Here is an 18,587-nt window from a genome sequence, read left to right on the forward strand (position 1 = left end):
TAATCCTTCGGGCCAGCCCTAGGAGAGCTGTTAACCAGCTCAGTGGTCTGGTTAAACTAAGATATACTTAACTTTTGTGTGTTCTTTTACTTTTATTTCTCAGTGTTTTGCCTATTCCTCTGTATCCTTTGTACAAAACTTACTTTTTTAGTCGATTTTCACCTTTTAACATTTTAACTTTACCTTTGTGTTTTTTTCTGTGACTTTTACTGTCAATGTCTTTTATTCTAATTTTAGAACTCCTAATGGTAGTTGTCTTCTCCGTCTTCAAAGATGGTGTGGGCACTGTGTTGTGAGGCCTTGGATGCCTCCAGTAACTAGTTAGCCTTCTTCAGTAGTTCTGCCATGGGAGTTCTTCAGTGTTGGCGAGGGTGGGTATATTGTGCTATTCTTGCCATCTTTACAGCTCCCTGAAGAAAGCGAGCCAGAGTTATACACCATATTTAAGTCCATTAGTGGCTTTTTTTATTTTCAGTAGGCACGGCCGTAGTTAGCCTGTCAGTCGCCAGGGGGTATGCGTAAACTAAGCTGGGTCTACCAAGGATGACCTTAGCCAGCATTAGTGGCTTTAATTTTTGGTTGACATGGTCTAGTTCAGCCACTAATCGCGAGTTCGGGTTGTTTTGGCCGTAAGTCATTTAGGCCGTAAGCACGTTTACGTGCAAAATGGACGCCGTGTTTAATACCAGCCCCTTGGGGATGTACATAAAACATAAAATAATAACGGTAAATGCCATAAACATAACGGTAAATACCATAAACATAAGGTCTTACATTGTTTTGGATGTTACGGCCTAAGTGACTTACGCCGAAAAGACCAGGACCGCTAATCGCAAGGGTTGATGCAAAAATCATGCGTAGTCTACCAAGGTATCAGAGGATGAACTGTGCTCTCAAGAAAGTGAGGCACAGCTGAAATGCTGGTGTTAGGCCGCTAGGGGCTTTTTGGTAGGTAAGGCACGCTTGTCTACCAGGTTATTCCAAGATGTCACCATTGTAAGATAAAGATACACTCATGTACTGCAGTCAGTTGATTTACTCTCAGGATTAAGCCCAATTATGATATATGTCATACAGGAAGGCATGTAGTTACAGGTAAATTGCTCATGAATAAATCCGAAACCCAATGTGCAGTGATGCCTGTTATGTATTAGCATGTGACTGGAAGCTGCTCCATGATTGGCTGCTAAACCTAGCGGTTCAGTCTGGCTTTGGCAGTGACGCTTGGCACTCACAAACTTATTCTGAACTCCTAAGTGTTCGATGAAAGGTATCATGTTGAGACGAGGATGGTACCTAAGCATCGTTAGCTCCATACAGAAGCACGTTTTCTCATCGTTTGGTTACCTATGTTAAGCATAATGGTGACGTCTCTCCTATTTACAGCACTCTACTCATTTGGGTGCCATAAAGAGTCTTCACTTTGTTCTTAACAGATTCATTCGTAATTGCCCCTATATTGTATGCAATACAACATTTTATAAAATACAAACCATTTTGAAAATACTATTCACTTATATTGCATTTTTCTCGGATGCTGTTTACAAGAGTAAGAATGTTTTATACGGCATCAGATAAAAGCTGCTTCTAAAAACATCAAAATATTTCACTAAATTTCATTACCAACTCTCATCTATCAGTGAATGGTCGATTTATAATTTCACCTACAATAGAACTCTTTCTATGGAAAATAGTTGTCCAGGTATAAATATAGTTAGTCCCAAATTAAAAACTTTTTATTGTTTTGTTAATAAGCTTCACTGCCAGTATAACGGTTATCCTTCCACCACAAAAAGAAATATACACTATTACACATACATGTACATTTAATTTCAGGTTTATAACATAATATTTTATCAAAAATAATGGACACAAGTGAGATGATTTTACATTATTTACATGAAATTGATGCTCAGAAAAAAAATCATTTGTTATTTATACTACAAAGATCTTGTTAATGTTAATTTCTAACTCGAGTGCTTTTAGAACATTTAATAAACTTAGACAGTTCAATAAGTCTGCCTTGAATCATTGGTCCCTACTCTAATAGCATATTTTCAGAATTTACAACCATCATCCTGTTTTCAAGCTACAGTAATTTCCCAATGATGCCTTAAAGCAGCTCATCAGATAAGTTCTGTTTTTGAAGTATGAAAAAGTATTAATAAACTTAGATTTTTCACCTAAAATATAAGGTCTCTACCAATGCCAATCTAGAGCTCTCTGTATAAACATACTCCTGGACCTTACTAGAAGGTCAATACCCTGAACTTCACTTGTCTTGGCGGTCACATCTCATCTGCTGGACAAAACGTTACCAATGGCACTGAATGGATTCCTCTTGATCCATGCTTCTTTTACTTGTGAGGTACTGAAACGTCACTTGCTACTGTCTGTGCAATGCTATTTTTACATTCAAGGCCATTTTTGGAAGTATATTAAATCTGACTATTTTGGGGTTTGCAGACTACTGAGATTAGTGTTCCTTTTACCTGTCTTTTGAACTTTTACCTAGTAAATGGAATATGGTTAACTACAGTAAGCGCACAGCTGTGTAATTAGCTTTTGACCCCAGTAGTCATGGACTTCGATGACAAAGGATACATGTTGAGCCTCTGTCATGCCATGGCCTAACATCAAGACCCCACTGAGAGGGAGTCCGCTCCTCCGGTGAGATTTACAGACTAACTGACAAAGCTGTTCTTTAAAACCGCTGATGAGTTTCTTTGAACACATGGCAGAGCCTTATCTGCTTTATCAAGAGAGGATTAACTCTTTGTTAAGATAAAGATGAATCCATTTCTGATACCAGACGTCAAGTCACCGGAATGTCCCCAAACCAAATGGAATTGGAATATGTGATTTAGACATAAAGCCAAGCACTGGGACCCAAAAGGTCATTCAGCGCTAACCCAGCCAAATGTCTTAAATACCTCCGCCAACAGCACTTGAGTTGTATGCTCTTGCTGCCACCTTTTTTTCTGTACATATTTTCAAAAAGTATAGTTTTCATTTCTTTTAAGAAAAGTGCGCCATTCTTACTTGTCATAATTCTATTTTTGTTGCCTTGTTAACTGTATATCCACTATATTTCTTGCTTCATTATCAAATATAAATCTGTTAAGATTCAAATTAATGAGTCTTAGAAAAAAGTATTTTCAAACCAGTCTTCAAAAATCAACTGTACTTTTCAGGTAAGAAAAGTATTCAACCCCTGCAGGATGGTTCACATTTGATTATCATTTTGATAATGTGAAATCTTTATTCTGCTTTGATAGATGCAGCACCATGGCTGGTTTATGGCAAAAGCAAGACACTGTCAAGTGATTATATCCAATGCTGAATGGAAATCAATGGGATTCATCATCCGATATCATGGTGGAGGTATTTTTATACACACACAAAAAAAAGAACCAGGAGTGGCGTAATTTCACAGAGCACTCCAGCGTTGGAGGCGATGATGATGATGATGTAAAATGACAAACCGCATGAAAAATTCAAGAAAAGGGAGAAAAATACCAACGGGAGCCATAGAAATAAAAAAAAAAAAACCTGTGCAAGTGAACAATGATTTGTTGCCTCTATCCACAAGCAAAAACATTCCAACAAAAATGAGAGAAATATTGCATGCAAAGTTAGACAAAGAAATGAAGATAGAATAAATGGAAAAGTTAAGGATAAATACCTGGCCATTAACATGCTACGGAATGGGTACCAATCAGTAAGCATCATCATAAGGAGCAGAGAGCAAACACAATACATCATGAAAAATAGCAGGATCCATGTTTGCTACAGTCTCTTGGCTATCAGTGTCATATTTCATAAAAGCCCCTTGGCTGTGACATGAGTGGAACAGGACAGAATGCCACATCTGGTAATTCCGAGTACTGTGGAGAGATCAGGTGATAGAAAGGTAACCTCCAAGAACCTTCAAACATTGGGTATTTAAGATCCACCTCACTGGAATCAGAAACCACAAAACAGAAGGCCATATGAGTCTGGTATGAGGGTAGTGGGTTACAATTAGGCTTGAGAGCCATTGAAGTGCATGTGGGAAGAATCCTGGGAGAAAGAATCACTCTTCTCGTATTCTTGTCATATTAGTGGATTTTTTTTTGCTAACCTCTGAGAAGTGTACATATATGTTGCCTTCATTTGCCATTTGTTCCAAGTTCTTGGACTCCATGAAATGGACCTTTCAAACTCTCCCAGAACTTTGGCTTCATTTTAACAACTCTGATTGGGAAAGAATGCATTTACAGTTTATCCTCCTTTATGGGAACTTAATCCTGTCCGTTGCAATCTCATAAAACTTAAGTACAAGCCCATCAAACACTCCACCCTTCACCAAAATATGCTTTCTTCTCGCTAAGGTTTCTTTTAGATCATCAGGGAAGTGCATGGATTTTCAGCTCTGTCTTTCTTTTTCTCCTGACTTCATTCAGAGGATTTTGCTTCCTGGTTGTCAACGCCATTCCCTCTCTTTGAAATGCAGAAGACACTGACAGGAAAAAAGTCACAATAATTGCTTGGAAACAGGTGCAGCCTTGCAACCAGCTATAACAGACTTTGCTGAAAAATTTGTGTAGCTCCCTTTCATCAGAGTCAACTGAAATATCGTTAAAATGATTTTACTTTGGGCGCATATGAAATGTAGGGCACGTTACAAAACACTGAGGTGCATTGGAAAATTAATTAGTGAAATGAAATATAATATAACGGTGATAAAATATTCTCCTGTGGACTGTAAATACATCAATATGATACTCAGTTAAAACTTAAAAAAAACCCTAAACGGTGGGTCTTTGAGTATGACATCATAATTGATGAAATGACACATGTACTGTACATGTAAACACAGTGAGCAACATGCATACGGTTTGCGTGATATTACAAAGCTAAATGGAAAATTGATGATCGCAATGAACCAGAAGATTAATGATACCTTTTTAATGAATTTCTTGAAAACAACATATTAAGAGTCTAGTCCACAGCAGAATATAAATGATGCAATGCTTGGTAAATATAATTCTTGGTAAGGAACAAAACAATGTAAAAAGGCAAATTTACTAAATTCGAAGTAAAGCAAATGAATATAATACATTTTTGCAAAGAATCATAAGAAGGTTACTGTATAAAAATATATGGTGATAAAACTATGGTAGGCTGTAGGTAAAAGGAGTTAGGCTATGGGGTAGACAATGTACACCTGTATACTGAATTGCAAACAATTTACATCAAAATTTGGCTTACAACATGCGTGCAAGAACCTAACCCTGTCATAACACTATACCTACCTGTACTAGACAGCATGAACCTAACAAAGCAGCATCTCATCTGGGTCTCCACCTATGAAATCTTGGAGGGAAGGTATTAAGAAACCCTCATGCCTTTCATCCACAATAGACAGATCCTGAATTTTCACTACATACTCAGGAACTAATGAGGACGAGAGATCCCCAGCCTTCTGAATGCTGGACATGATATGACAGGCCATGCAACTCCCCCACCCTTTTTGCTGAGGTCAGAGCTAAGAGCCACACAGTCTTGAGTGTAAAGTCTTTTTCCAAAGACCAAGACAGAAGCTTGAAAGGTGCTATGGTGAAACTCCTTAGTCACATCCCACTTGTGGTGCCAGAGTTCCCGAGAATCACAACTGTTCAAAAATTCTCATTAGCATAGACAAGTCCACCAAAGAGGAGAGGTCTAGACTGTTCATTATGAAAACCTTCCATAAGGCCAAGTGAATGCCTTTTACTGCAGCTACTGAAAGATGCTTGTCTTGGCACAGGTAGATGAGAAAGTCTTTGATCTGCTGAACTGATGTTATGACTGGAGAAGTACCCCTTGTATTTGCAGAAGATGGCCCACTTTCATAGATACACATTTTGCAGAAGAACTCCTAAGGTACCCTGACATCTCCCTCGCAACCCTGCAAGAAAACCTCTCTCTCATAGGAGTGCTGGATAACCTCCAAGTGTGAAACTGCACGGTGAGCCACAGGGGGAGCTCTCTCGGCACCTTGACCAGGAGAGACAGCAAATCAGGATACTATTTGGTTTGAGACCAACAAGGAGTCACCCAAGTCATTCACAGACCAGGGGCGACAAACACTCTGTTTATTACCCAGCAGAGAAGCTTGAAAGATGGAAAGGCATAAACAGAAGACTGGAAATTTTCTGACTGACCTGGTTGTAAATAAAGCAAGCATGGGCAACCCCAATGACCAGAACCACCTCTCAGCTACTCGAGGGTGCTCCTGAAAAGCTAGCAAGGGTAGCCACTCTGCCTACATTTAGAAGGTGTTAACATGTGCCCCACTTTCATCCTGACGCATTTGAAATAGGAATTTATGGAGGTGGGGAGTTCAAAGACACTCCATTTAAGAGGTTTTTGTTGTCTGTCTACCATTCTAAGTCCTCCTTTACCTCCTGATTCAGAGGTAAGAATCAGGAAAAAGGATCCCAGAGATACCCCAATGCCACTCCAGTTACCACTGAAGCAAGCACAGGTGGCATCTCATGTAAGACACAAGCTCCTCCAATGGTGACAAATGACCTAGACCCACCTTCTAGACTTACCTACCAAAGCCAAACTGATTGTTCCTGCTGGGATAGAAACTACCCTATTGCCTCCATGAACTTACACAAAATTCTGCTGGGTAGGTTCTCTCTCTGCTGCTGAGTCTTTCAGCATGCCCAAGTACTTTGCCTGCTTTTGCTAACAAGATCTGACTTCCAGTTTATCAAAACCTCCAACTTGTAATAAACTCAAGAAGTTGATCCTGACTGAAGGAGTCACACCTTTGAGGACCCCAGGACTAACCAGTCGTCCAGGTACTCCAATAAGTAAACAATACCCTTTGAATAAGCTCACGCTACTACCAATGTGAAAACCAGGGTAAACACCTGAGGGGCTTTTGCCAGTCCAAAGCATAACACCTTGAACTGATAAACAGTCCCATTGCAAATAAAGCAGAGGTACTTCCAAGAGCTCTGATGAATGGGTATTTGACAGCATGCATTCCTAGTCTGTCAAAAGCAAGAAGTTGCCCTCTTTGATGAATTCCAACATAGTCCGTGCTGTTTCCATCTTGAAACAAGTCTGTAATACAAACTCATTCAGAGGAGAGAGGTCAATCACCAGTCTCCAACCTCCATTACCTTCACCACCTGGAAAATTCAATTGTAAAAACCTGAAAACCAGTGATCTATGACTTCTATAGCACCCTTCTCCAACCCTGCTTCCACCTTTGACAATAAAGATCAGACATCCATGAGTCTGGAGGGTAAAAGTGGAACTGTTCAGTGTGCCTGAGAGGGGATGGGGTGATAAACATCCTTGAATGGAACACTGTAGTCATCTTGAAGAATTACCCAGGACTCTGCTTCCTGCTCCTGCCACATTGCCCAATCTGTGAGACAGGTGACCCCCTATGCATGTCAGCGGAGGAAGGGGATTGTCACCTTCAATGACCTCCTCCTTTCTTCCTCCCCTTCCCTCCCTTTTTGGCACCACCAGAGGGAGGTGGACGAAAGGGCTGGGAAGACTCACCACCCTTTTTAGAGGAAGAAGGCTGGGCTCCAGGTTTGTGTTTCTCAGGAACAGGCTTCCTCCTTCACCAGGTATACAAGGCTTAGCTAGAGCCACAGGTTTGAATGAAACTGCCTTTGAACCAGAAGGCTTAAAGGCAGAAAGATGATCATAGAGTTTTGGGCTCTGCCACTCTGACTCATGACCGTCTCCACCCTACTCTCTGAAAGAGTTGAGAAAAACCCAGCATCGAACAGTTTCACAGTGAGACAATACTATTATGCAAAACTTATCCTAAAAAGTGACAGGCAATCATGTTTCTCCTTCTGGCACTCTGGTGAGCCAGAAGGCCAGAGCCCTACCTCCCAACACCAACCACCTCTGAACACTGCCTTCTCGTTACAAGACAAGATTCCTGACACAGCATAGCCAGTAAAACATTTAACCGTAGATCAATCAATAAAATGGTTTCAAGAGTCATCACTGAGAGAGTTTCCGTTGAAGCTACCTCAGCTGCAGAGAAAAAAGCACCATCCTGACAAAACCTCTTCAACAGGTCATCAGTCAGCCTGCAAACTACTGCATCAAGTACCAAGGGAGTAGTCTCAGTGTCCTCCAGTATGTAATACCCCCTCTGATGTTGAGAGTGACGGAGAGAAGCTTCCACAATTTGCAGGAGGCAAGGGAACTCCCTAACCTGCAAATCTGGATATTCACTTCCTCCAAGATACTTTGTGCTAAATGTGACCATGCAACTAGACTGAGAGTGGTACCTCTAGAGTGAACCTGAAGGTTATCTCCATCCACAAGACAGTCGACTGATATGAAGCTGAAGTTGTCTCCTCTAGGGTATTCCACTCAAAAATAGCAAAATAATCTCAGAAAACTGGTGCTGCAGCTTGACCTGAAGGAGTTCAGGAGGAGAGGGACCCCAAGTCCCAAGAGCACATGACAGACCTCCACTCCCTCAGGCTTTCCCAGTTCTTACCCAAACCAGACAAGCTTCTTGCCAGAGAAAAGGTACAGGCCCACAAGGAATTGCTATTGAAACCCATTCCGACTTTGACAACATTGCCTCCCTGCCTTTTGACCCAGCAGCCACCGAAAAAGAAGACAAAGGAGAACGATCCTTCACACCACTTCTCCCACTCCCCTCCCATCCTTGCTGCAAGCCATGCAAGCAGGAAGTATAAAAAGTTAAAGGATGCCTCTTCCTGGAGAAGGATCTCTCGGAGGATGCATGCTCTGGAAACCTCAAATATCCCCAGGCTGGAACTGGTGCAGGTTCCCCCCTAAAATTTCAAGCACAAGACCGAGAAGGGTAATCTTTCCCACCACTTGCATGGCCTCATTCCATAGGCCATTCTGGAGCTGAGAGATGGTTGCGTATATCCCTCTCTTTGCAGTCCTGAAAAGTTGCAGAAAGAGGGGCCATCCAACACACCTGCCTTCCCACAATCATCTGGCCACAGTCAAGCAAAGAGAGCAAGCCATGCATCCTTGTCACAGTGTGAGCCCAAGTACTCATGGTGAGATAAGCGAATGATTAGCTACCCGGGATGTTAAGAGTAGGCCAGTTATAGCTCAGGTGCTCCAACAAAAACATCTTCCTACAGATACCAGGAGCATTAAATTCATGATCAAAGTCCTAAGAGGGCGACACAGCTCCTAAAGAAGAGGGGGTCATGGTCAGGTTTAGGGAAAAGTAACACTCTCAGAGGGAAGGGGAGGGGAGGACAGGGGCAAGAAAGAACTAGATGGGTTTTGAGGCATTCCTGGAGGACTGTTCCCTCCCAAGGATGTTGGCAAACATCTCTTGTCCTTCTTCCTTCTCTTTCCAAACACAATCCACTAAAGCAAATCCAAGTCAATACATTCCACGCAAGGAGAAGCCTTAGAACGAGACTTCTGCCTGCAAGAGTCACAAACAGTATGGGGATCTGTCGTTATGGGCGATGTAAACTGTCCAAAATGTCATAATTTATGTTTGTTGTCTATCTGGATAAAAAATGAAATATCAAATAAAATGTCAAAAGAATAGAGTGACACACAGGAAAAAGCAATGAGCACAATACTTGTCCAACCAAGCTTTCAAGTGCAGTCAGACAAAGAGAGCAGGAAGTCTGTTCCTCATAGTGTGGGAAAGAAAAGTAAGATGGATACTACTATATAAAAGGCAATGGTTTGTATCCCCCATTGAACAAATTATCTTTTTGGGTTAGGAAATCTATTAAAAGAAAATTCATATGTCCACTCTTATTAAAAATCAAATTCATAAAGTATGTGGTATTGCCTCTGCTTTCTGCAAGTTCCTTTTACTGATTAATAAAGTTATATGTGCAGTGAGCTGAGGTGACAGTCCAGCTTCTCTTTCAGTCACCGAGGCATCTCGCACAATACTTTTATTTCTTTTTCTCGGTCCTAGTTGGCCGATAAAAGGTTAAATACCTTCCTCTCTGTCTCTCACCTCCCAATCACATTCCTATTTCATCCATCTAACTGCCTTTTTCAGATTGGACCTCTGCTCATCTAGCTCTGCATCAATTTTTCTAAACCTTGTGGTAAATTAGCTCATTGGGGGTAATGAACTCAGTTTTTTTTTTAGTACAGTTGATCAGTTTAACTGGTCTTCAGCTTTTAGTCGAACCACCTCCTACACAGGGTGCCTTCCTTGCTCCACAACTTCTACAGACATCCTCGTCCACAAGAATATTGACATCAGTGACTACCCGATCAGTCTCTTCGAAAGCTTGGAGAAGTATTTTTCAGACTTGCAAAACAGCAACAGTGAATGAGTATAATACCCATCTAATATTATCAATGACATCATCACCAAGAAAAACAATCTGCTTAAGGATTTATCACAGTCATGACAAAGAGCACAAGAACTCTTTGAAACCAACACTGCTCTAGATCTCTTCTATGGGAGACATTCCTACATTGGCCTCCTGGACAATAAAAACTCATTGGATTCTCTGATACACCATTCCTGCAAGCAGGTTCTCTGTGTTTTTCTACTGTCATTGCAACGAAGGCCAAGAATGGAAACAAATAAGTGTGTCTTCTGACATCTACATGGACTACTGTGTAATTAAGGCAGAGAATCAAGCTCAATCCTTGTAATTAATACTGAGATCATTTTAAATTCACATTCTATTCCTGACAACAAATTCCAAAAACCAACAAAGACAGCTCACAGTGATGCCTGTGATTATATCTTTTACACAGTATTGCGTTATTCTTGGTGAAAAGCCGTCTCATACAGATGGGGCCCAATTACAACGTTCTGTTGTGCTAATCGCATACTGCACCGAAATCATCGTTCTTTGAACCAAGAGTGAGGTTTTCTACGTCAGTTGTTTATATGCATAAAACATGCAACATGCTTTACAAAGCTTCTTAGTCATGAAATCAAGTATTCATGTGATTTTGGTATTAATTTTATATAAAAAAATAAAGAAGATTTATATGCTCGTAACCGTTTCATTTCGTCTTCAAAAGCACAACTTTTCTGTACATACAGATGATATATTTACAGGTTCGGTATTTACATTGTTTAATGATACATAGAACAATATCACTGAACACTGATACATGTGCCTTTCTAATAAATCTTAACACATGGTACATTGTAATTATCATTATCCTTCTTAAAACTTCCTTTAGACAGAAAGTCGGTTTTACCTAGTTACCAAGTTTTGCTGGCCCTGAAAACAAATTAAGCTTTCCAATGGTCTTATCATATAATGATACTGGATTGTAAATCAAACAAAGCAAGGAATGTGTCGATTTATAAAGTTTTATAATAGCACAAAAATGCATTACAAAATGGGTTACATTACTATAGTCTGAAATATATTATATTATATTGTATTGTATTATATATATATATATATATATATATATATATATATATATATATATATATATATATACATATACATATATATATGCATGTATATACACACACACATACATATACATATATATATATATATATATATATATATATATATATATATATATATATATATATATATATATATATATTTGTGTTGACAAAATGAAGCATGTGAAAGACAGGTTACCATATAGTTACAGAGAAGAAAGTGACAGCTGATAAAGAGAAACGGAGGTCAATACGAAGAGATGATAATGATGATGTCTTTTTGCTATGAATGGAAAATTTTATATGTGGCAGACTTAGTTTTTTATCAATCATCACAATATAGCACAGTACGATTTCATCATGAAAGCTTCATGAAATATGACAGCTTATTCTTCTATTGATTCATATATTTCAATATAATTTCATCATATAAAATGGTACTACCGTTCCATATACTTACCTAGAAATATACATTAGTTTTGAATTAGTAAGCAAATTGCAAAGCAAAAATTGCTTTACTGCTTACTAGCAATGGCTCGTAATGTCATTGTGATTCACCATAGTGCAGCGTTAAATGAAAGAAAATCATTAGAAATACTGGAAAACGATTACTGTAAGAAATGTACCGTCGTTATATGCAGAATGATATTCATTTAGTTACTGTTATCGTTCAGTACCAAACACAAAGTTTGTGATATGGTATTTGAAAGGAACAAAATTAATGGAAAATAAGATGTCTGAACTTACGCAAAAGACAGCGAGCAACTTCTTGTACATCCCAGGTTCCATCGACACAGGTGCAATCTAACTCTTTTGCTCCATTGCTGTAAATCCCCTTACACAAGTAAGTCACCACTGCGCCGTACTTGAAAACCCCGTCCGTAATGAGTACCACGTTCTCGGGTGGAGGTATAGGGGCTGTGCACACTAGAAATAATAATAATAATAATAATAATAATAATAATAATAATAATAATAATAATAATAATAATAATAATCATCGTCAGGGGAATGAAACAAAATACCTGAAGGTTTCTTCGAGAACAGACTATCTATGTCCAGTTCCTGATTGATCATCTGACTGCTTGATCATTCTGGTTTGTGGCGGTTATGCTGCCCAACGGGGGTTTGAATCCCGGGTGTGGGTCATGACGATCAAGTATTTGGCTTTCCATCAGTCCAAGGAATGCGCTTGGATTATTAGCTTCCCTGACAAATCTGGTGAGCTTAATTTCTAGGTCATGGCTCGCATTTATTCTAACTAAAGCAATAAAAATTTTGTTACCAGCCACAGTTGGTACTGAGTTAACTAGGACACTCTCCACAACCTTGCGGCACTTGAAACTGTTGCTTCAATATGAAGTTTACTATCATTGCCTTTCAACTGAAAGACATGGGTTCGATCCCAATATGAGTCAGAAATTTATATGTAAACACACACATATATTGTTTGAAATGCATTTCTAGTCTCATGCTTTTTAAACCTTGCCTGTGACTCACCACAGCCTACAACTACCAGTTCAACAGACGTACAGTGGAATTTGACAAAACTCGCCTAATGCATTCTGGTTCAATTGCGAATCAAACTAGGGACTTTTCACTGTTGAGGCGAAAGTTCTAACCAGTGCTTCTGTCAACGAGTTTTTTGGATTTCAGGCCACAGTATTTTTAAATGATGAATAGTCTTTTGTGAAATAATGTAAATAAATGAAAGGAAGTAACGGCATAAAACTAGCCCGTATTTCAGAAAGCGTGCTTATCTTCATTACCTGAAACTAAACTGAATTGAATTAACACTTACTTTTGCAGAGGGGTATATCAGTAAGTGTCCAGTTTCCCTGCGTGCATGTGGAGGATACAGTCGTAAGACCCCCTTCAAAGCCTTGTGGACAAGAGTAAAAACTCACGTCACCCTCAACTCCTGCACCATTGAAGGTCATCACCACTGGGTCATCAGCAGGGACTGGCTCTCCGCAATCTGTGGGGTAACTTTATTAAATATTGGCTGAATGAAGGAGTAAAACAATTAAATTAGAACTGCATTTTTAACTTTTTCATTTTATATTTTCATAACGATTATCAGCAATTCTCATATATAAAAACTGTGTTATGGCAATAACAAGAAGGTTATTAAAACTTACCTACTGTAAGGTACCTGGTTAATATGACATAACAAAAACATTGCAGGACAATGCTAAGCTAAAAGATGTTACCGTACATTGTAAACAAACGAAGTCAGGATCCAAAGGAACCCATTCGGTGCCATTGAAGGTTACTGAGGTCTCGTTTTGTCCATCCGTGGAAACATAGCCGTCAGAACAAGTGAAGTTCAGTGCAACGCCCTCCCAGTACGGCCCAGGAGGATGATTAAGCGCACAACTGTTGGGTGGTTTCGGTGGGGACTGTGTATCTTCAGGGACAGGGAATTTATGTTAATTACTGCAAGCATTTCAGGTCACAATAGACTGGCACATCTGCTCTGTTTTGGTTGGAGGATATTAAAAGTTAACCTTAAGACCTTAAAATACAAATAACATGGCTGACTACACAATGAGTGATAACCCATCTTTTGTTTACACATGAAGCAATTTTCTTCTAAATGAAGTTGTACAATGTTAATGCAGTGGATACAAATATATTTTCATCTCTAGAGATAGCTTTAATCCATATCTATAGTATGCTCATTCCAATGCACAGAGCATCGACAACACAGTTATATTAGCAAAACAAAGTCTTTCATTCGCATGACTACCATCATAGTGAGTCGATTTTATTTGGCAATCAGACGAGAGAAATCCTTCAGGCTACAAGACTATGGGATGATACAGCTCCCAGGTAATAAAGAATTCTTGTATGATTTATTGTAAAACGGTTGACTGTTGCATGTCCATTCATCTTATGAAAGATGATATGAAGGAACCTTGTCACTTTTTGGCTGACCATCTTCAAAGCAAGATATATTTTCTTTCAACGTACGGTTGCTTATGATGTTTATATTCTTCTCCCTAGTGTTATGATGCCAAGTCTGGTTCAGACTTGATAAAACACTCCTTTTCAGTAACTTTCATATATAATTTATATCGTTTAATCATTGGGGAAAAGAGCTACATAGTTTCTGCGAAAGTTTACTCAGTCGGGAACAGGAGACAATATCAATGACGAGCTCCTGATTGAAATTGCTCTTTTTCGTAGCGAGACCATTATGTCCTGGGCACAGATTTACCTTGCTTACGATAGGAATGTTCATCACCACTTACAACTGATACTCGTTAGTTCTTTGGAAAAAAAGAAAAGGAGCATACGCTTCTCGCACGTGAGCTTGCTAAGAGAGATATAAAGATAGGGGGTTGGACATCAAAAATGGTTGATTTCGAAATAGAAGATTTTAATTTTTTGTACCCGAGTTTATCCCTATTTTAGATGATGTGAACTCAGGATTGTTTGATGGTCATTTCTTAATTTCAGTAGTGGCTTGTAATCGCACATAAAGCCTTCTATATCTAAAAGGCTAAGACTTTAATGTCACTGACTTCGGATTTAGACCCATATCAGAAAACTTTTCTTAGCCATATCTATTACTATATTACCAACAGGAACTAATAATATCCTTCTCAGAGCCTTAATTTGCTATTATTCCTTGCAGAACTTCAGCATCATTATTCTGCACAGATATCAGAATAATAAACTGTTCAACACCAGAAAGAAGTCCTTGCTTTTCTTTGGTGTGAAACTGTTTAACACTCCTCACTACTGTTATGAATTTTCAAACTCTTGAATTCGATGAATGCAGAGTTGCTACCTTTAAGGGACAGGTAATTGCGCATACTTTATGAGCATATTTTACTCATAGTTTATTACACATAGTTTCTGCATTTGTTATTTATTTTGTTTGCAATGTATCTTTTATATTGTGCCGTTGCTTATAAGGTCATTAATTCTATGAGAGCTCAATAATCAAGACAGTGTCCAAATGGCTAATTACCTTCAATCTATATTTTAAGGAGAGAAACTTCTATGAAATATATTTTGCTAAAACTGGAAAGATAAGCAAATATGACCTGTTTTAAAGGAAATCACATGGCCTCTACTGCAGCACTGTCTCCTATGCTGCACGAACATGGTTCTCAAGGAGTGGAGGTTTGAGTGTCCTTTACAATCAATTGACAATATGTGACTACATGTTTGCATCAATATCGGTGCAATCTTTCGGGGAAAACTGACTGAGATATGAAGGCAGTAAAGTATAGGTTTTTCATAAGGAAAACAAGCTCCAAATCCTTCAAAACAAATAAATAGAAGGATAGCTGGGAATGCCAGAGTTCGAAAGAATTTTTTTCAATAAAAGGTCACACAGTATAAGGACATGGGATATCCTGCCAGTAAAAGGAAATTTGCCCTTTGAAGCAAGTGTGCAGTATTTTTTAGAAACAAGAAGATGCTAGGCATGAATCTTTAGCCCTCAACCTTGATGAGATGTATAGGAGTAGAAAAGAAGTCCTCACAGAGAAAGGGGCATTTACTTCATTTACCCAGGTATTAATAAGGCTCTCCCACCGTGAGGTTTTAGATAATTGTTTTTAAATAAAGTCAACCTTTATCAAACCCAAAGATAAAGCTCATATACAGCCTAACAAGAAATGTTTCAACTGTCACAGAAAGCGCTATGTAAGGGTAAAAGTCAAGGGAAGGAGAGCAACGATGGACGCAAGCTAATTCGAACAATACTGACTCCAGTGATGATGTGATAATGAGGATAAACTACGTATTGCAGAATTTACATTTATCACACTAATAACAGAAAGCAAAAAGGTCTCATTACTTCTTACACGGAACATAAATCAACGCAACGACATTTTGGTTCCTTCATGTTTAAATATTCAGTATAAAACACGGAGGTTATAAGGTACTCACATCTCCTGCAAAGGATATCAGCTGCTGTTAAGTTCGTCCATACACCTTCTTTTTCACAAGTTACTGATGTGATGGTTGTGAGGCTAGGGAAGTAAAACCCACTGGGGCAAATAAGTTTTATCTGCAAAAGTGGTGTGTGAAGACATAAATAAATCAAGTGAAATATATATGTATATGTATGTGTATACATACACACATATATTGTGCAATCACACACACATACAACCACACACAGACACACACACACACATATATATATATATATATATATATATATATATATATATATATATATACATATACATATACAGGGTGTTTCGAAATTAGAGGGGTCCCCCCGCTCGACAGAATAAATGGAAAGTTATGAAGTTTTCTGCTATAGCCTATCTCCAAGTACCTTATTTTAAGTTTCTATGAAGCTATTTTTCATTTTACATTTCTTGTATTTTCACACTGAGTGACGGAGTTAGATAAAGCCATGGCTAATGACTCGGAGGAAATCAGATGGACTGACCAAATCCGGGCTATAACCTTCAGAGAGGCCAGGGATGCTGGCGTATTCTTCATTTCACATCCTGGATAGCTAAATACATTAAAAGAGATGAATCCTTTGTTAAAAGAAACTGGAACAAAAATCCATATGACTGTCATCGCAAAAAGAGTGAGAATCTTGGAAGGCCTGAAGTCCTTTCTCAGGAGTCAAAAGACATCATAGCTGAGGCAGTGGGCAGACCAAGAAAGTCTTTATGTAAATTGGCGCTTGAACTAGAAACAAAAAGGGGAAAGAAGAGAAGTTATAGTGCTGTATATCGTGAGTTAAAAAAATCTGGTATCAAGCCATTTCATGTTATCAGCAAGCCCAACATCACTCAGCAACAGAGAGAAGACCGTGCATGGTTTTGTGGTTCATTTCTTAAAGATTGGGATGAAGCTCACTTTCTCCATGTTGCTGCATCAGATGAATTCTTCATTTACACAGTCAGGAAGCCAAATCATAAAAATGACATCATTTGGGCTGCAAAGTTGGATGATATCAGCGATGACGTGTGCTATCGCCAAGTTGTGAAAATTCCTGAATGTTTGGGAATTTTTCTCTGTTTCACAACCAAACGGTTAATGTGGATCATCAAAGAAAAAGGACAGTCATGGAATGGCGAATGCTTCAGAGAAACTGTGCTTACTGGTGGAGTATTTCCTTTCCTGAAAGATCCTGAAAATGTGTTATCTGTTGAAGAAGTCACATTTTTGCATGATAAGGCACCATGTTTCAAGGCTCTTCAGACACAGGAGCTGCTTCGAAACAATGGTATCGATTTCTTCTCGTCAAGTGAATTTCTAGGTAGCTCCCCTGACCTTAGTGTGTGTGAAAACATTGGTAGTATCTTAAAGGATCATGTTGAAGTGCGCACAGTGAACTATGATGGTATACCAAGTCTCAACGACCTGTGTAGAGAGGTGACTGAAGTGCTCAGAGAAATGGAGTTTGAGTCTCAGCTTTTTTGCGATTTGCTGAAACCATACCCCTCATGAATGCAGGCTGTGGTACAGGCAGATGGAGGCCACACAAAATATTAAATACTCAGAGAGAAACTTAAATAAATACCTGTTCTGGATTACTTTTGTTTTTGTCCATATCAATTTTAGTTTATGCTGTAGAGGGGGGGCTCTAATCTCGAAACACCCTGTATATATATTATCACATACACAACTGTTCTGTGCATTAGTACAATTATTAACAGGACCTCTTTCAAACTGGACGAGTTTTCTGTACAGGAACACCAACAAAACGGCCAGACTGATTGTACAGAACACCTTCAAAACATGCGCTAGCAACACAATGGCAGGGAAACCGGAAATGGCTCTGAAGACAGCATATCAAGAAAAACTGTACACTCCACAGTAGCAAGGAAACAAAAGAAAAACGCAAGAGGACGCACGGGACATGAACACCTGGATGAAGATGCGGGCAGAGAAAGACCAAGGTCACGAGAAGGTGGTCACACAGGAGGAGGAAGGCAATTATACAATTAAAGTACCCAGCACACAGATATAAATACTCCTGGACTACGCGTCTGGTCATTGTACAGATACTTGATAATGAGGACTGTTTGTCCTAGAAAGCTTGTAACTTTTTCTGAATAAATATCTCCACTGGATACCATCCAGTTTGAATGAGGTCCTGTTAAATATATATAATACACACATACACACATATATATACAATATACAATATATATATATATATATATATATA

This window comes from Macrobrachium rosenbergii, chromosome 1 (genome assembly GCF_040412425.1).
Source record: "Macrobrachium rosenbergii isolate ZJJX-2024 chromosome 1, ASM4041242v1, whole genome shotgun sequence".
In the NCBI taxonomy this organism is placed as follows: Eukaryota; Metazoa; Arthropoda; class Malacostraca; order Decapoda; family Palaemonidae; genus Macrobrachium; species Macrobrachium rosenbergii.